The sequence below is a fragment of the Myotis myotis genome, unplaced genomic scaffold (assembly GCF_014108235.1).
Source record: "Myotis myotis isolate mMyoMyo1 unplaced genomic scaffold, mMyoMyo1.p scaffold_m19_p_9, whole genome shotgun sequence".
NCBI lineage: Eukaryota > Metazoa > Chordata > Mammalia > Chiroptera > Vespertilionidae > Myotis > Myotis myotis.
In genome coordinates, this window is record NW_023416401.1 from 30,294,950 (window position 1) to 30,316,008 (window position 21,059).

Here is a 21,059-nt window from a genome sequence, read left to right on the forward strand (position 1 = left end):
TTGTTTTTGCCTTTTAGGAGGTAACAGCAGGCCTCCTCACAGTGCCCAGAAGACCAGGAGACCACGCCAAATCAGACTGGTCCCAGAGACTTATGCAGAAGCAGGAAGCCAACAAATGAACTCCAACTAACCTTGGCAGGTGGTTGGAACTAAAATTCCACCCTAGCCTAGTGCTATCGGGAGCCAGAGGTATCTAGTAATTTGTGCTTGGCGGGCACCTAGATCTTACTAAGTCAGACCCTGCCAACTTGTAATTCCTTTATACTTTCCCTCATCTTTCCCATTCCTTACAATGACTTAGTTCCAAGGCTGTCTAACCAAGACAACAAATATACAAAAAGCTTTACCTTATATTTATCCTTTATTTTTTTAAAAAAATATATGTCTTCACTGATTTTAGAGAAAGGAAGGAAGAGGAAGAGAGGAAGAAAAAGAGGGAGGGAAGGAGAGAGAGAGGGAGGAACGGGGGAGGGAGGGAGGGAAACATAGATGTGAGAGAGAAGCATCAATCGGCTGCCTCCTGCACGCCCCCAACTGGGGATCCAGCCGGCAATCCGGGCATGTCCCCTGGCCCAGAATCTAACCTGCGACCTTGAGATGACACTCAACCAACTGAGCCATACTGGCCAGGGCCTATCCTTTAAATTTGCTCTAAGTCCTAATTAGTGGAGACTGATCTGAGTCTTGTCTCCAGTCTCATTTGGCAACTGGACAAATAAATATTTTCTCTACAAAAACCTGTTGCCCACATGATCTCACTCATTTATGGAATATAATGAACAACATAAACTGATGAACAAAAACAGATCCAGAGACAGAGAAGCATCAATCAGACTGTCAAACCTCAGAGGGAAGGTAGGGGAGGGTGGGGGTAAGGGGGAGAGATCAACCAAAGGACTTATATGCAAGCATACAGGCCTAACCAATGGACACAGACAATAGGGGGGTGAGGGCATGAGTGGGGGGGGGGGATAGGGAGTAACGTGGAGATAAGGACACATATGTAATAACTTAATCAATAAAAAGATTTTTTTAAAAAAACAACCTGTTGCCTCGGATGCTGGCTTCTCTGTGCACCTTGGGCATCAAACTCCTCAGAAACTTGAGCTCAGTAATATCATCAGACTTTGGTAACATTATCAGAAAGTTGAAATCTCAGGATAGCATAAGAAATGGCTATCATTCTGCAACAATGTGGATACCACTGTTTCCAAGTCAAAACAAAAATCATTTTTATGGTCTGTGAAAAACCATACATAGTTTTTTGGTTTGGTTTGGTTTTTCACCCCTTTTTACATTTGGGGGCATAGGTCCAGAAGTCTTTTATTTATAAAATTATTATTTTAAAATTATTAAAGGTCAACATAGTGATCCTATGGAATGTCTCCTGACCTGAGCATTAAACATACCAGTTTTAGAGTTAGACACCTATCATGTCCTGAAATACACACATTTAGAAGTCACTTCGGTCAGAGTGCCCAAAATTTCAGCTACCTGAGTGTCCTCTTCTGTGTTTGTTTCCAGATCAACTACACTTGCTATTTTTGTATAAACCAGATCACTTTTTCCCTGAAAATACATTTCTTTAAAAGGAGAATTCTTGGTCCTACACCTAGTGGTGCCCATGCGGACCAGCTTCAGGCTCAAGTCCCACGTGAACTACTGCACTCCCGTGGGCACAGATGTACCCTGAAGACCAGAACACCTCTTTCAGGAAGCAGCTGTACCTGCTATCAAGAAGGACTTCAAGGACAGGACTTTTGACCCTGAGCACCCGGAAAAGTAAAGCTTTGAGCCCACACATGAAGACAAGTTCTTCCAGCTGTACCCCCAAAATTTCCTGCACTAGGAACAGAGAAGAAGTGACCACTAAGTTTGACTTCTAGCTGACAACAGCACCAAACCATCCTCTTCAACCACTAATCCCAGAGGTGAGCAACTGGGGAGGAGGTTCATTCATTTGTTTTATTAAAGTTCTTGGCTACCATACAAAAAAAAACATTTCTCTCACTGTCATAAATAGAAAGCCAGTATCACTGGTCATAAATTAAAAGCAAATCTAAAACTAACAATGAGAAAATAATCCAGTAATAAATGTTAAGAAGAAACATTTACACTGAACACTGACATGTGTCTCAAGTGAATCATGAACTTGGTCCGTGCAAGGAGAAAACTCAATTCCCACTTCCATCGACCTCTAAAACTCCACCTTTCTTTGATCTACAGAGGTCCAGAAGAGAAAATTCCGGCGCTCTCCCTGCCTCACTTCTGAGGGGCTCAACTCCTGTGTCAGAGAACAATAACCGTAACAGTGGACATGAAGAAAGGCCAGGTACACTGTACAAATGGACCAAATCATTCAGAGGAGCAGATACTCAACTATTTTTTAAATGATAGATGCCTCCCAGTGGAGCGATACTGTTTGTAAATTCATCATAATTAATTCAGACAAACATGACACACTGTTCTTTAAAAAATAAAAAAAATCACTCCCAATAGCTGAGCAGTGAGGGCCTTCCATGCATGTTGCTTTTGGGGGTGTATGCATTATTCCTAGGGGTTGAAGAAGTTGGGAGTCTTGACTGACAAACTGCCCCTAAGAGCTTTGGGTATAACTAGGGGTCATTTGAAGTCTAATCCTTTGTGGTTACAGATCCTGCCTTTACATTAAATTAACTTGCTTGGGAATTGACCTTTTATCATTATGAAATGCTTACCTTTAGCAATGCTCCTGGCCTTAAGGTCTACTTCATCTCATATTGGTGTATCGCTACACCAGCTTCCATTTGGTTGGTGTGTTCACATGATACATCTTTTTCCATCCTTTCACTTTCAATCCTTCTGTATCCCTTTACTTATGTCTATTGTAAGCAACAATCGTGGGTTTTTTAATATCCAGACTGACCATCTTTGTCAATTAAATGAAGTATCTAGTCTAGTTGCATTTTATGTAATTATTATGTCTGAGTGAAAACTGTCCAGGATGCTATTTGCTTTCTGTTTGTCCCACCTGTTTTGTTTCTTGAACTCTCCTCTTATTTTCTTTTAGATTCATCAGGTATTTTTTATCACTTCAATTTCCCTTCTATCACCACATTAATTATACATGATTATTTTACTGACTACTATCTGTAATAGTAAAAGGATAATATGCTAATTAGACCAGATGTCTTCCGGATGTCATTCCAGATGGCCCCTGACAAAGCTGGGCTGGAGGGAAGCAGCCTGGGTCCCGGGTGCCTGCCAGTGGCTGGAGGAGGGGAGCCCAGGTCCCAGGTGCTGGAGGGAAGCCGGTGCCGGCAGCCAGGGGAAGGAAGGCCTACTCTTGCACGAATTTTCATACATCGGGCCTCTAGTAGAGATTATAACACTGTTAATTTATTGGAGTCTAACATAAATTACTACAGAGAGTCCCCTAACTTAATGATGGTTCGACTCACAATTTTTTGACTTCACGATGCTGTGAAAGCGATACCATTCAGTAGAACTTGTACATCAAATTTTAAATTTTGATCTTTTCCCAGGCTAGTGATACGCGGTACAACACTCTCTCATGATGCTGGACAGCCACAGCGCACCATGGTTCCCAGTGAGCCACACTGTCACAAGGGTAAGCAACCAATACTCTACAGTGAACTGTGTTGCCAGCATTGTTTGGATATTATGTTTTCACCTCCCATCGTGTCTACGAAGTGCCCACCTGTGTCTCCTGCTTCTGGTGGGAAGAGGAGGAGGAAGGCAACTACTCTTGAGATGAAACTCAAAATAACTGCCCCCCTGTAAGCAACGTAAGTGTTCTAAGCTTGTTTAAGGTAGGCTAGGCTAAGCTCTGATGTTCAGTATGTGTATTGAAGGCATGTTCAACTTACGGTATTTTCAACTTACAATGGATTTATCAGGACATAACCCCACCATAAGTTGAAGAGTATCTGTACTTCAACAACTTCTCTTAACAATGTAAGTTCCTTCATTCCACGCCCACTTTTTATACTATTGTCCTGTATTTAATACTATATGCACATTATACCTCCACAAAATATTGTTATTGTTCTGTAGCAAATTTTTATTTAGAATTATCCACATATTTATTGTTCTTGTTGCTTTTCAATTCTTTTGATATTTCCATGCTTCCATCTGGGACCATCAGATGGAAGAACCATTATCCTTCAGCCTAAAGAATTTTCTTTTCCTATTGGTCTTCTGGAGCAAATTCTCTCTGCTTTTCTTTTCTAAAATGTCCTTTGGTTATAGGTTGACAGTTATTTTCTTCATCAATTTAAAGATTAATCAATTCATTGTCTTCTGATTTCTATTATTTTTGTTGAAAAGTCAGCTGTCAGTCTTATAATAACCCCTTTAAGAATAATGTGTCTGTTTTCGTCCTCTGGCTGCTTTGTAACACTTTCTCTTTGTGTTTTGGTTTCATTATATGTCAGGTGTGGTTTTCTTTGTATTTGGAGTTTGTAGAGCTTCTTGAGTCTCCATCTTAATGTCTCTAATTTTGAATAATTCAGCCAATATCAGTTCAAACATTGTTTCTGCCCCAATCTTTCTCTCCTCTCATCATTTCCCCTTTACTTACACACCTGTTGGGTCATTTCACCATGTCTCATGGTTCTTATGCTCTTTTTTCTATCTTTGTAATCCTTTTCCTCTCTATGCTTCTGTCTGGATATTTTCTATTGGCCTACATTGCAGAGTTCACTAATTTTCTATGTCTAACCTGCTATCAAATTTATCTACATAAGTCTTCATTTGTTGTATTTTTCATTACAAGCATTTCCATTTGAGTCCTTTTTAAAATATATTTCATTTTACTTGTGAAGTTCTTACTTTCTTAAACATATTTATGGCAGCTCTTTTTTAAAAATAAAATATATTTTTATTGATCTTTGAGAGAAAGGAAGAGGAATAGAAAGACAGAAACATCAATGATGAGAGAGAACCATTGATTGGCTGCCTCCTGTACGCAATGCCCTTGACTGGAATCAAACCTGGGACCCTTCAGTCCACAGGCTGATGCTCTATCCACCAAGACACCAGCTAGGGCTACGGTAGCTCTTTTAAAATCCTATCTAATTATTCCAATATCTGTATCACCTGTAGCTGTTTTCATCATCAATGTTACTCATTTTTTTTCTTTTAATCATTTGGCCCTGTTTCCTGGCATGCCTGTTGATTTTTCATTGAATGCCAGATATTGTGCATCAAAAACTAATGAGACAATCTGAGGTTCTGGCTGATGTTATCATCCTTCTGAGAGGGTTTATTTTTGGTTTATTTGGCAGGCAGTTAGATTAGGGAAAGATCACTATAATCCAGTCTGACTTGAACTGGTTCAAAGCTGAGTTTCAGACTTTTGTAAAGGCTATCTTATTTCAAGTTTACATTTATTCCTAGGGTCTGATCAAGCCCAAACAGGAAGTCTAGGGTGCTTAACAGGGCTTCTCCTCCTTGGTAAATTCTGAACTCCAATTTTTGTTTCCCTGGATCCCTGACATTGCCCGCTTCACCTCCCAACCTTTAAGGATAGCTTTGGCTTCACTTCTTAGTCTCTGAGATGTTAACACGTCAGCAAATGCATTGAAAAGAATAGCAGTGCAGATTATTGGGCTCATGTTACTATATTCCCCTTTCCTCTAAGACCCTGATCTTTTTGTTTTATAATCCTCATCCAAGGATATTTTTTCCATTGATTTTTAGAGAGAGTGGAAGGGAAGGAGGTGAGATGGAGGGGGTAGGGGGGAGAGAGAGAGAGAGAGAGAGAAAGAGAGAGAGAGACATTGACATGAGAAAGACACATCAATTAGTTTCCTCCTACATGCACCCCAACTGGGGCTGGGGTTTGAACCTGCAACTGAGGAACATGCCCTTGACCATGCCCTTAACCGGCAATCGAACCCCCAATTCTTTGGTCTTTAGGCTGATGCTCTAACCATAGAGCAAAACCGGCCAGGGCAATAGTGATCTTTTAAATCCTCGCTGCCGTGGCAGCTTTAACTCCAAGTTTTGTCTCCACGGCACCCTGACTGCCAGCAGCTCCATTAATGGTCCCAGCTTCTTGGAAAACACTTTGTTTGGTTTCTTGGCATATCTACCCCCGATCCCTTATGAACCAGAAAACATGCTTCAAGGGGAAAAGCATCACAGAATGTTGGGCTTGACCAGTATCCTTTCCTTCTCTTCAGTACCCTGGTCCCTCAAGTCTTGGCCACCTGTTTTTGTACTTTGTCTAGTTTTTCTAGCACTTTATGGGAAAGTTGGTCTACAAGCTATTCTGTTTTCACCATAGACAGAAAACCTTCTGTGGTAAATTGAACTATTGCTTTCATCTTTGGAGCTCTGTCCTATCCAGATACCTTCTCTCTTCTGTTAGAAACTGTTGTAAAAGCCCTTACAGTGCACTTAAATAGTTAAAAAGCCCAGATACGCAGCATCTAATTATCCCTGGGGAAGGAAAAAGACACGAGTCAAGACTCGCAAAGAGTTCCAAACAAGATGAACCCAAAGAGGATCATCAAAATGCCAAAGGTTAAAGACAAAGAGCATTAAAAAAAAAAAAAGAAAGAAAAGAAAAAAAGATTAAAAAAAAAAAAAAGACAAAGAGCAGAGTTCATCAAGCTAAAGCAGATTAAGATTAGTTTGTGTGGAAAGAAGGCTCAGCCCAGGAATGGTGGTGCCCATTGGGCAAAAGGAAAGACAGCCTTCACACTAAAGCCATACAGCTCAGCCAATGCCACAACGAGGGGAGGGCCCCACACAGGAACAGTGGCACTAGTCGGGCCTTCAAAGAAAACGGCCCTTGTCCTAATGTCACACAACTCAGTCTCTCCCTGTGTGTCTCTGGCAAACCCAAAGCTTGCCCAGAATTCCTCATAAGTTTTTTAAGAAAGGCTGCAATGCAGGCCCAGGCTGGTGGCTACTGGCAGATCTTACAGTTGTGTGCGAGCTGAGTAGGGCAGGGCTTCTGAGAAGGAAAGATGGCACCTGTGGGCAGCATCTGAGGGACTCAACACAAGGACATTAGCAGCTATCCCGCCAGCCTTCTCCCCGACACCACACAATTCAGTCTCTCCCTGTATGACTCCGGCCTCCTCTGAGCCACCATCCCTTAGCTGGAGCCTAGAGTGGGTACCTGTGAGCAAGATTTTGTGCCCTGCTTCTGTAGGGCACCTGGGTTGCCAGGAGCCTTCCATCTCACCTGAGCAAACAGAACCCCCAATGTTTTCACAGCCAGATGTTAGATGGGCTCCTCTTCCTGGCACTGGTGCTCTGGGCTAGGGAGCCCGGTGTGGGGTTGAGACTCAGGGGGACCTCTGTAGCTGAGACATCCCTCATTTCTTAACTACCACACCATGGGTGTGTGCCCTGCCCCTTCTGTATCTCCACCCCTCCTGCCATTCTCAACATGGCTTCTTCTTTATAACCTCAGTTATAGGATGTCTGTTCAGCTAGTCTTCAGATGGTTATTCAGGTTGACTGCTCTAAAATTTAGTTGTTAATTTGATGAGGTCATGGGAAAAGGTGAATGCAGCTTCCACCTTCTCTACCGTCTTGGTCTCTCCCACTATCTCTAGTTCGTAAAACATTCCATTTAGTTAAGTCAAAATAGTCTCTTTTTACTAAAGTGTCCCTTCTGACCTGCCACTTGGCAACTGAGAAATCCCAAGGCATTAAGAAATATGCCAAAATCATCATAATCATACCAAGGTATTTCCCCTGAAGCCCCACTGATTTCCATATGCATTACCAAAACCACTTGAAGATAATGCTTTTTCACTGACAACCTGAAAACAGACATTTAAACACTGACTTTGTGCTGAATCTCTTCAGGAGATATTACTACATATATTTTTTGCTCACATCTAATTAATAATAATGATTCCTCTTGCTTCCCTCCCTTTCTGACTTCCAAAACATAAAAAACTGCAAAAAAAAAAAAAATTATTTTCCTTAACCCAAGCAGTAAAATACCACTCAAAGCAGGAAAGGAGCGGGCCACCTCTGGTTAGCAAACATGACCCTGGGGATTGGCATGAGGTAAAGGGAGAAAAGGCAAAAACAGGCAGAAACTGTCACTCTCCACAAAGTCCTTCCCCTTTAGAAAAGGGGGGTGGGGGAGAGCAGCAAAGAAAACAGCTGTGAACAATTAAAGAGCAGTACATCAACAGGTGCAAAATGTTCTTGTTCAAATGAAATGCACACACAAGTGCCAAGGAGAGTAACTGTTCCCACTGCAGGGAAGACTGTGGAGGAAGGCAGTCCTTCAACAACTGTTTACCACAGAGAAATCGGGGTCACCGCAGAGAGAAAAACAGCCCGCACTTGCACTCTCCTGCCACAGGAAGAAAACGGTTCAAGGGCACGTGTGATGGCACTTGCAGCCACGTCTGCTCCCTTGTCACCGCATGGCTGAGGCACAGAGGACTGAGTATGCTGCCTGCTAGCCAGCTGTGGGGAAGAGAGCTATTTGCGGCACAGTCAGAGCTGGAATAACTGACTCCGGCCTCTCCTTGAGGCCAGAGGAGGCTGACATCCTCACCCAAACAGGTTGGCCGTACATCGCGTGATGATTGGCCCAGGTCTCAGCACAAATAAGGACACAAGACGTCTTGCAAGCTGGTCCTTTCTTCCAAAGACCAGAGACAGCAGAAAACGGATAAAATAACAGATCCCTTCTACTTGCCCCAAAATTCTATGAAGCCTGGGACCCTCTTTAGCCCTTGATCATCAAAAATCCTTACATACGTAGATCAAGCCCCACAGCTGAATGCAAAACAGACCAATGGAAAAACACACACAAATAGAATCTTGTATTGTTTTCTATTATTTTATTACCAAATTTTTTCATTCCTAGGCTGACACAGTCAAAAAAACGTCTTGTAACTCATATAATGCAACTGAGGCTTAGGAAGTTTTTCCCTATGGTTTCATACTTACTAGTAGAAACATCAATGATGAGAGAGAATCATTCATCAGCTGCCTCCTTCAGCCCCCCACTGGGGATGGAGCCTGCAACCCTGGGCATGTGCCCTGACCAGGAATCGAACCATGACCGCCTGGTTCAGAGGTCGATGCTCAACCACTGGGTCACACCGGCTGGGTCAGATCGGTATTGTTTTTCCCATTTGATGGAGCAGAGAACTGAGGCTCAGTGAGTTAAATAACTCATTTAAGGCCACAGTAATGCTAAGGGGTGAAATCTGAACTCTCATCCTTTTGCTTCCAAAACCTGTATCTTTCCAACTTTCCAAATCATCTTAACAAAAGTTTGAGTCTGCAAAGTTTCCCAAGTAATATAAAAGAATAAACAAAAGTAAATGTTAATTTCAAGATTAAAAAAATAGCATTTCTCAGACTGTTCACTATAAATAATATAAACCAAAACAGGCCAAAACACAAAACTGAGCTGAAGATCAAAATCCATCTGGAAGCTGTTATTCCAGATGGAAACAGCAAATGAAACACCAAAACCCCAGGCCTGTGTGGAGGAGGGAAGGCCAGGACCAAACCCAGAAGCGGCGTCTAGGGGACGCGGAAGGAGCACGGCCAGCTAAGCCTGCCTCCTCCGCCCTGCCCTCAGGGAGAATTTACTGCTCACGCCACACCAGTGCCCACAGCCTCTCTGATCAGCTCAGAGTGTAAAACCTCTGAGGGCAAGGACGTCCGCCTATATATTTGTTTTCTACCAAGACATCGATCTCCACACTGTACATATCACAATGGTTCAAAAAATGTTAGTTGGATTAATGTTGGCTTAACAAATGAACCAACGAATGGTAAATTCTGTAAGCAAGTCGAATAAAGTCAGAGCACAAGAAGAACTGAAGTGCTCCTTGTCACTGCAGAGGGTTCTGCTTTCTGTTGTTTCTTAGAGCAAACAATGTCCTACTCCTCCCGTTCCCCTTGCAAGCCCAAGCAGGCCTACCAGCATCTCCTCTCTTGGAGCTCAGATGAAAGAAGTAGTTAATGCCGGTGGGTAACGTGAGAATTTAGTTTTGTCTGTCCTATGGGAGGGATCCAAGGCCTAACACTGAGAAAGCACCTTCATTTGTTTGTCACTGCATTTGCTTAAATGACATAAAGTTAAAACCTCATGACAACTGACAAGTCCAGTAAGATAGCCTTACTGTAATAGCTCCAGCAAGGAAAGGCTCAACAAATCATTTTGCAGAATGGCAAGCATGGGACCACCATTTCAGTCTTAAATACTGTCATCCCGGTGCAGGGAAATTGGTATGACACCTTTTGGAAAATGAGAGAGTGGTGATGGTTAATGTATTTTCAAATATGTTTATAGATGCATAAGAAAATTCTAGAAAGATAAGTAAGAAACTAATAATAATGGTTATGGGAACAAGAGCACAGAGTAGACAGAAGTACACTTTTAAATTAATACCTTTGACAATAGATTTTCTTTCTGAACCATGTGAACCTGATCAAAAATAAAACAATAACTGTAACAGCTTTTTAAACATGACATGATAGCTGGCTTTCATACCAGACTCCCAATCAGCATAAGAAAACTCAGTCCACCTTCCTTAGACGATTCTTTTGTGTCCCCATCTTCAAGGGATGCTTAATATGCCCTCCCTCACAGTACTTGGGGTATCAATCCTTTATCCTCAAGTCTGTTTCTATGACAAGGAGTTTCAGAAAATTATTCCTAAATATCATAATTTGAAACAAAAACAGATGGAATCCATTTGCCTAAGCCAGCACTAGGTACACTTAAAAGGGCTCAAACCTTTCAGTTTATCAAAGGAGAATAGCTGGTTGATCTCCTTACACAGGGGTAATCTGAAAGACAACCACCTTTCCTAGCCTCTCCCCCAGCACTTTTCCAGGTGGTCTGACCCACAGCCTGCCCTGTGCCAGATCTCCAGGCACATCTAAGGTGCCCAAGACTAGAGCTGAGCATGGAACCTCAAAGCCACCACAGGTCCTGGAATGAGAGCCTCTGTGCTGGGTCCAAGATGACCCACCTGGATGGGGTGCCTGGATCTACCCTGCACAGTACAGGACTGCACTCAAACCTTCTAGCTTTACCTTTACCTAAAAATTGCCAGAAATGATTTTCCCTGGCTGGAACTGCCTAACAAACTGCACTGTTTAACAACACTTTATTTAGGCCATAGTTTTTTTTGTTTGTTTTAGTTTGGGGTTGTTTTTTTTTATTGTGCATGGGATTTTTCTATATTAGAGACACTTCAATCGGGCCTCCCACACATGCCCCGACCAAGGCCAGGGATCAAACCTGCAACCCAGGTACATGCCATTGACAGGAATGGAATATGCGACTCTTCGGTGCATGGCCCGACACTCCAACCACACAGGGCAGGTCTAGGCCATAGTTTTTGTATGGCTCCTTGGCCTCTAACAATTGAAGCTAGTTCTTATCATCTTAAGGAGCAATCAGGACCACTTTAATTATTTTACTGGTAGAAACTTATGCTCATCTATCTAAACCCTTTTATCAAGAGATCCATGGAACACAAGTGCTTCCCATCCACAAAAGAGTTTTATTTTGTTTGGCTATTTTTTTTCCTTCAGCCTCCTTTCTCTTTTGTAGCGCCTTAGAGAGTGAGGGGCCAGAGGATTAGTTTAGAAAGATTTAGCTCATGCATAAAATAACTCCTTTTTTCATTCATCAAAAGCTAAGTCTTCAGAGAGCAAAGGTCACCTATTTCCCCTTCAGTGGACATGGGAAGACACATGGGTAACCCCAAGACAGCCAGCCAGGCTTCGAGAGCCTTTACAGCGCAATCTAACACATGCTCTCCTCATGCTGCACTCCTACCTGCCTTATGCCTTTCGTGCTGGCAACGCTAGAGTCAGCTGAGCAGCCAGAGAGAGCGAGCCCCACCGTGCTGGAGAAATCTAGAGACGCAGGCTATTTATTAAAGACTGCCCCCAATAAATCTTTCTAAAAAAGAAGAAACCAAATGCTTTCCGTTTGGACCCTGGCCAAGCTCTCACTTTACAGTCAGCAGCAGGTCCCAGCACTCCCCAACAGAAACAGTAACTGCGTATTTTCCCTTTTCCTCTGCAGCTGGGGAGCGAGCAGGAAGTCCTGCCAGAGACCACAGGGGGCCTCCAGGAGCCTTCTCACCCTGCGCCCCATTACAAGAGCCACTCAGGCATTTTCCTTTCATTCCAGCACTATAAATTCCAAAAGGTACTCATCTGCATTTGGCCTCCATGCACATCAGTGAGTATATAAACTGAAAATGTGAAATCTCTCCCATGAGCAACACTAACACAGGTAAACCATGAAAGCCTCCTTAACCTATCCCAGAATTACCTGTTCTCCTGAAGTGTCACTTTCCTCTGGTAGCATCAATCCTTCTTCGAGCAGTTGCTTTTAACAGTTTTCTTGGAAACGAAATACCACCCTAGCAAGCTGTTACTCTCCTCTACAGAGCTGCTGAAAACTAATAATTGAGCTGCAAACACCAGGTTTGGCAAACTGACTATATAGAAAACCATTCATCTCACGATGGCATTTTAGAGGTCTCCACAAAATCACATTTCCAAAATGAAATAAGCCCAGTCTCCCAAACTGGGCTGCATTGGAACAAGGAAACAAACAGCCAGAGACAGCAATGAATTACACATGGCATGCTAATTACCAGTCTACATCCAGAAATAGCTGAAGACTGCAGGATTTTGTTGTTAAAATAACTACAGCCTTTATTCCAGGGTTGGGCAAAAGCATCTGATTTGTTCAAATGCTTCGACTTCTCAACAGAATCACGTTTCTATGTGCTTATCTGGGAGGGAAAGTTGGTGGAGAGAAACACTGGGGGCAGGGGCATGGGTTCCCGGGGACAGCAGCCACTGGGGAGAGCTGGCCACACAGTGACTGTCCACCGGCATCGCCACACCCACCCACTGTGGCTGATGGACGGGGACTCTCCTGCTTGCCCTCAGAGGCACCCACCTCAGACCCTGAGAAGGAAGAAAGGTGGCGGGAAGCCGGCCTCTGCACAGTATCTCTTAGCGCCTTCAATAATCCAGGGGAGATGAGTGACCAGCCACAGGGCCCCAGAGTTTTCTTGAGCGTAGATTAGAATCCTGACTTCAAGAAACCTACAATCTGCTAGAGCAAAAAAACAGGAAAAAGTGCCCGAGCACAACAGAAAGAGGGTCATTTTACGCCACTGCCTTTGGTTCCCTAAGGACAAGAGGAGCGCCGCCCTCTGCGTGTGGGAGTTCAGCTCAAAAGATACATCTCACCCAAGGTTCCTGTTTGTGCTGTGGATGCACAACATGGCCCACAGGGTCTAATTTCAGAATCTGAAGTTTGAGCCCTGTTTAAGGACTAACACACACACACACACACACGCACGCACGCACGCACACGCGCGCACTAAACCACAACCTCCTATCACCCACCCCTCCCACCCCGGCTCTCAAGATTCTAGAATGTTCCAGCAGGAAGTCTCCTTCACAGTCATCTGGCCAAGCAAAAGTTCCTCTAGGCTAAATAGAGCTAGAGGAAAAGGGTGTTCTTGGATTAAATACGTTTAGGAAATTCTGGGTTTAACAACACTAAGGCTTTCTTTACTGCCAAACTTCTAGGGCCCCTAATATGTTTAAAGTTACATGAAGAATCCTCCAGAAAGGGCTGTAACAGGCAGCATTTATAAACTCAGCTGACTGGAAAAATCTTTCCTTTAGCCCACCCTCCTGAGGCCAGCATTCCTCTGAACACGCACTGGGGGAGGCTCTGGGCCCACCTCCCGCTTCAACTGTTGGGCAAACATTTGCTGAGCACCTACTGCAGCCAGGAACACGCCGGTGCTGAGGATGTAAAAATAGAAAAGACACACATTTCTCCAGGTACTCACATCTGAGGATTTCTGAGACTCAGGGAGGTGAGCTGCTCAAAGTCATTCAGCTAGTTACCAACTGGTTTCAGAGATGAACTAGGTGCCAACTCCCAGTTCACCACACTTTCTTCCTTCCTACCTCCCACCTCTGATCATAAGAGGTGTTCAGCCTTAGAAATGTAAGATCAGACAGGGGTCTCCATAGAGAAGTCACCAGCAGCCTAGATCTCTCATTAAAATAAAAGACAATCCATTTCCTTTGCCCACTTGAACAATCCTGTGTAGTGTTAATACAACTAAGGAATTCTTGAGTAAGGTGGTGGATAATATAAAGATGAAATAAATATACCAAATTCCCTCATCCGGCTGTCACTTGAGTTTTCATCTCATGGCCAATTCTCACATATCCACCCAAAAAATCATCAGAGTTGACTCCAGGCATCTCCCCTGGGACAGGCCTAGGACAGCTGACCTGAGGAGGCAGCAACACTGGCCAGCATAGGCACCAGTCCCCACATCACAGCCCTCCACGGGAGAATGGAGACTTCTCTTATCAAAGACAGTGGTAATATACTTCCAGACCACGCAGCAAAATGAAAAACAAATGCCCACGAGAAAAATTAAGCAGTGAATGATGTACCATTAAAGGCCCCAAAAGGCTATATACTTCATGTACAGTATCTCCCTCAAGTCTGCAAAAATCCTATGTGAGCTTAAGTTAGTATCGCATTCTTTAGAGGAAGTTATGTAAGTTAGTATCTCATTCTACAGAGGAAGGAACTCAAGTGCAGAGAAGTGAAGGAACTACCCAGTCACATAACTGGTATACCCAAAAATCAAACCCAGGTCTGTCCGCCTCCAAAGATCATGAACTTTTCACATAACCATGTGATAATGATCTTGTAGAAAGCACATATTTAATTTTTTTAATATTAAAAGACTGAAATAAAATGCACAGAAAATAAAATAGTTGTGTGAAAATAATGGAACCATGGGTGACTTCTGCCCTTTGTTTTTAAATAATAAAATACTGTTTATAAATCAAAACTGCATGAATATCAGTGAAGGGGTACTTGCCATTAGTTCTATTATAATTTCTTAAGAAAACAAAATGGGGCCTGTCAGTCATCAGCGCCATTCATTCCCTGAGAGGCACGTGGAAGGCGAAGACCCCTGGCCCGGTGGTGAGAGGGGCCGTGTGCCCGATGCTGCTCACTGCTGAGCCGGAGTCTGGAATTGCTGGAAGAAGCCTCTCCAGAGCTCCCTTTCCCTCCTTTACAGCCGAAGCCCGAAACTTCATTTTGAGATCCCCTCGGACTAAGTGGAAGGAATCTACTGCCTTCTATCCCTGCCCCCTTTCACCTTGGCACTGTGCTGCACAAACCCTATAGGAATGACCTCAGGGAGGCAGCAAGGACAACCTAACAGAACACAAGGAGCGCAGACAGGGAACGCGGGAGTGCTGGTTCTGCTCCCATCTCCACGACTGGCTGACGAATCAGTCCTGCAAAAGTCACTCAACCTCCCCAGGCTTTAGGTTTTTATCCTTGTACAAGGCAAATGAAGGACTCAGTGATCTACGTGGTTACTGGAGGTCCAAGACTCTGACTTTTTTATTTCTGCTTTTGTCAGTGTACAGTGCTCAATCTCTCACACAAGCAACAAATAAAACTTTTTGTACAATCATCAAAAGCACATGTATCAAAATATACAATATAGTTTACTTCTATTGGAAAAGTCTTATAGCATCATAGGAATATGTATATATTTTTTTTCTCATGCAAGGATATGCTTTTTATTGATGAGAGAGAGAGAGAGAGAGAGAGAGAGAGAGAGAGAGAGAGAGAGAGAAGAAGAAGAAAGAAGGAAGAAGGAAGAAGGGAGAAGGAAGAAGGAAGAAGAAAGAAGAGAAGAGAAGAGAGAGAGAGAGAGAGAGAGAGAGAGAGAGAGAGAAAGAGAAAATAGGAAAGAGAGAAATAGATAGAAACACGAGATAAAGAGTCAAAAGAGAGAAACGCTAGCATAAAGCCCTCGACATAGCAGCTACGCACTAAATCCGACAAAAGAAAATCCCCCTCCATAAAACAACAACAAACAATACGAAGAAATCCCTAGATCGGTTGTCTCCCATATACCTCCTGACTGGGGATCGAACCCACAACCCAGGTATGTGCCCTGACCAGGAATCAAACCCACAACCTTTCGATGTATGGGATGACATTCCAACCAACTAAGCCAAACCAGCCAGGGAAGGAATATGTATATTGAAATAACAGTGGCTATGCTATTTGTTCAAGAACAGGTATTACCTAAAACAACAACATAAAGATTATCTTCCCACTTGGAAGTCACCAGACCACTACCCCCCTAACTCACTAAATAGACAATACCAAACATTTCAAGGTGCCAGTTGATCCCTTGCAATCCATCCTACTTCCTCGATGGGTTTAAGCTTCATACAAGCCACCTGGATATGGGAAGCTATGTTTAATGTGACTAGTGGTCCCGGGATATCACAACTACAGGCTGACTTGTGGAGCATCGTCCAGGCTTCAAATGCAGGAGCCACTGGTTTTCCCTGCGTCAGGCTCAGGCACAGTGATCTCCACATGCATGGCTTGATGGGGGAATGACTCTACAGAAGGAATCCTACAGAAGAAGCAACTTTCGGGTCTCCCCAGGCATGAGGTCCATCCCAGCTTTCCAGGATGCTGGGCACATTATGCAAGGCTACACTTGTCACAAGCCCCTACATGAGGGAGAATTCCAAGCAAGAGAGTAAATATCTTGAGCTACTACAAAGTCCAGATGCCAACAGGGGCCTCGCTGTTGTTGATACTTTTGTTTAAGCAGCTTCCCTTAGAAAAACTGTTGGTTTAATTCCTCAGTTGCAAACAAAGCTTCCACAACAGCTCTGTTTCAGGGCAAGAAGGGTTTAGCTACAGATTAAATGTTTGATTTTCGCTGTGCTTGTCTACTACAAAATATTTACATATGTCCCTAAAAAGTGACCAGTCACCAAACCTCTTTGTTCTTGAGCATATTCTAAGGACTAATGAACAAAGCTGACAGAATTCACCTTTATATCTATTGTTAGTACAGACAATTTCTCATTCTTCTATTAACAATCTCTCATCTATTCCTATCAGACTAAACTAAAAAGATAAACACTTTTTACTATTCAATTAGCACCCAAACTAGAAGGAGGGATGTCCTCACATCAATTATGATATAAAAAGTGTGCAACCAGAATTTTCCTAACAACCGTACAAACTGTCATCCTCAAAAGGCCTCTCAATGTCCTTCATCCACATCCTCCCGTGTAGGACAAGGTCTCAAAGGGCCCAGGTGCAGTAAAGAGCACTCACTTCAAGGCTCACTCCACCACTTACTAAGGGTCTCGCCTTCAGCAAGTCACTTAGCCTCTCTATTTCCTCACTTGTAGTTGAGGTTTTTTAATATATATGCTAGCTTTGGTCCCTCTCAGTTCTAAAGAAAATTATATAACTTGATTTCCTATTGAAAACAACTTTAAACTACAACAGACCTCATCCTCAGGCTCTTGCTATGTATTCAAATTGAGTGAGTTAAGCCTTTTTAAGAACAGACTATTTCTCATAATTATCTCTTATTTAAGCCACTTCTGGCCAGGTCCTTCTGATGTGCCCCCAGGCTATAGCCTCAAAGTGACAGTCGCCTTGACTATCATCAGCCCTTTTATCATTGGTAGAAACTAGCACCTAACGTGTACATTTCTCAGCTTACTTTTTTTTTTTTTTTTTTTTTTTTGGTCAATCCTCACCATAGGATATTTTTTCCATTGATTTTTAGAAACAGTGGGAGGGAGGGGGATAGAGAGAGAGAAACATCAATGTGAGAGACACATTCATTGGTTGCCTCCCACACCCGACTGGGGCTGAGGGTCAAGCCCACAACTGAAATATGTGCCCTTGACCAGAATCAAACCCACAACCCTTCAGTCCACAGGCCAACACTCTAACCACTGAGAAAATCAGCCAGGGCTTTCAGTTTACTTTATAGAATTAAACTTAAATAGCCACACGTTAACAGGAGAACCCCTAGAACAAATATCATCTCGACTTCAGAAATAATTTAACCTGAATTTAGAGAGAGCTACCACTGAACTTGTACTGAAGGACTCCTCCTGCCCACACAAACTTATGAGCCTGACTCCTACAAAACCCCTTAAAAAGATAGGCATAACTCAATACACTAACACATGATTTTCTGGGACTGAACGCCAGGTAAAGTGTAATATAAAAAAAAAAGTTTAAAGGTAAATTTTAAAAGTAGCTTCAAAGAATGTTTGCAGAGGTGACAATGACTAGTGAAGTAATAATGACACCTGAAAATTCACCTGCAATGTGAAAAAACAAAGAGAGGTGACATTCATCCAAGGTGACATTCATCCAAGACTTCTTAGTGATGCAGTCAGACTTTTTAAGTGAAAAAGTATCCTAATTCAAAAATGAACCATAAGATAACTATACTACCATATTTCTTCTGTGATGGCAAGTGCTGGTGTAATACAATCTCCCAGTCCAGCCAGCTCATTTGTTTATGATTTGCATTCATTTGCATAACTTACACATGAGTAGGTGTTCTGTTCATGCATCTAAATTTAATTGAATAATTTCAGTATCTGTTCAGAGATGGTAGCGGGGAAACAGAAGCCATAAAATAATCGGTCAAACTACTGCTGACTTAGATAAAACACACAGACACATTCACTACTAGTAACACATAAGATCGACTACAGTTCGTATACATAGCAAAAGCTTCCCAGAAGCAATCTAGAAATAATGTCTCCTCTCCCTTTGCCCACTCTACTAAGTTAATATGTCCACAAAGAGATCCATTTTCCAAAAATCAAGACTAGTTTAATTATACAGAGGCCACAGAAGGGTTGTAAAACTGAGTTACAAGGAATGCCAACCCAAGCCCCAATGCTTCAAAGATTGTCAAAAAAATTGTAACTTTGTCAAGATCTACGCCAGTTATTTCAGGTTATGTTCTCATCATATATCTGGATAAAAGTTAAGAAGTCGCCCTATTGGTGTGGCTCAGTGCATAGAGCATCGGCCTGCAGACTGTAGGGTCCCGGGTTCGATTTTGGTCAAGGGCACATGCCCGGGTTGCAGGCTCAATCCCCGGCAGGAGGCGTGCAGGAGGCAGCGATTCAATGACTCTCATCATTGATGTTTCTATCTCTCTCTCCTTCTCCCTTCCTCACTGAAATCAATAAAAATATTTTTTTCTTTTAAAAAAGGAAGTCAACATTGAAGGTTCACAGCATTCCTCTAATTGGGTGCCCAAGCCCCAAAACCACAGCACACCTGCCTCAGTAGCATCCTCACCAACATCCAGAACTGATCTCCCGGAGTCCACACTGCCTCCGTCATCATCCCCTGGGTCAGACAGATCTAAGCTCTCTTTCCAGGGGCCTTTGTACCGCAGAATTTCCAAGAAACAAGCAAAGGGGTAGCAATTGAGAAAACCTGTATCAGAACTGATGATCTTCCACAAAGTAGAAGGCTGCTGCCTCATTTATTGCAAAACAAATCCTCTATGTCATAACCAGAAAACAATGTGCTGCTAAATCATGTGGTTCTTATGCTTTAATTTCTTCACCTGGAGCCAAGATTTTAAAATGTTTTCAGTATTTCCATTATAAATTTTGGCGTAGCACTAGGCAAGAGAAAACTTACCCCAATAGTGTCCACTCTCTCCTTACTCAAAATGTTTCGGCGGTGTTTCATTTCACTTGGTATTGTGAAGGGTATCCCTAAGCCTAAAGACTGAAGACTGCCTAGAATATTTCTAGAGGCTAAAATATTTTATAACTCAAGTTTCCCTGACCTATAGTCATCCCAAGCTACGTGAGCATCTGAATTAGCTGGAGAAAGCAACAGGAATAGAATATGGGTCACAGAATCACAAATATGCACAGAACACACCCAGGAACTGTCTGTCAGCAGCCAAACCACAGAAAATATATATGTATATCCAGGTGCACCCCACCTTATTGTTACTATTTGCCACGTGCTTTTGAAAAACCTAAGACAATGAACCAAGACCTTCATAAATGCTTTCTCAAATACAACCAGATAGCTCCTTGAGGCCAGGAAACTCCTGGATCCCATAGTGTTTCCTTGTCACCTGCTGAGCCCTTGGATGGCACAACCAACACAAGAGGTCTGGCCAAATTAAAAACACCCAACATCTAGAGCTTCTTGTTGATAGCCTAGAAGAAAAAATTCTGTTTACGTCGGACATTTTCCAAAATTTCGTTTGATTGGCCCAAAAAGTAACCTAATCGGCTAGACTTAAAGGCAATATTTCCCTGTTAAGCAGAAAATTCCTGATGCTGTGGCCTCTGCTTGGGACACTCAGTCAAACTCAAGTATAACAAAAGCACAAATTTTCAAAAAATAATTATAAGCTTAAGAATGCAGGAAAAAATTCCATTGGTCCTGAAATAGCACATCTTTATTCCTCAGGGACACTGCTTTGATAAAATTCAGGAGTTCTTGAAGATAAATCACTTTTATATTGAATGTGATCCTCATTGTTTGTAGGATTCTTAAGATCTTAGTTGTTATGGTTTAGAGTAAAACAGCTGCACCTCAGACCAGACCAGGCTACAGAGTCTGCAGTGAAAGAAAAAAGGGTTGAGCCTGTGATGAGGTGAAAGGTGCACAAAGGCCCCAGAGACCTGAGTCGGGTCCTTGCAGTTCCATTTACATGCTCTGTAACCACGAGCAAAGCATTGCAGCTGTCTGAGCTTAAGATGCTCCAACTATACAATTCAATTTATAAAAGGCTTTGGCCAGGACTAATACGTATTTTATAGTTTCAGTCAACAAGTGCTCAATAATTATTTATTGAATGAATGAATGGAATGAAAAGAATAAAAAAGCTAATAACTGATTTTGCCTTCAGATGCCCCTCTTGGTGGCAGAGAGGACTTTGCTGCTGATTACAGCATTTATCATTTTGTTTTCTGGAGAACAAAAGATTGAGCCTCAGTGGGAGATGTGTAAAGACATCAGCAGCTCAGACTGGCTGAGGGGAGGAGGGGAAGAGTGTGGTTATGTCCACCCCTAGTCAGGCTTACTCTCTTGAGGGGCTCTTTTGCTGTGATTCAGGGGCCCAAACATCCAGTCTTGATAGACAGTCCATTTTAGGTTCTTGTAGGTTTTA

The 21,059-nt window shown here is 42.7% G+C and overlaps 1 protein-coding gene across 7 annotated transcripts in view; it reads right to left on the bottom strand.

The window, feature by feature from the left end:
• The window catches only part of LDLRAD4 (low density lipoprotein receptor class A domain containing 4), a 335,343-nt gene that overhangs the window by 242,203 nt on the left and 72,081 nt on the right, over positions 1-21,059 (bottom strand). The gene's annotated exons all lie outside the window — the stretch shown is intronic.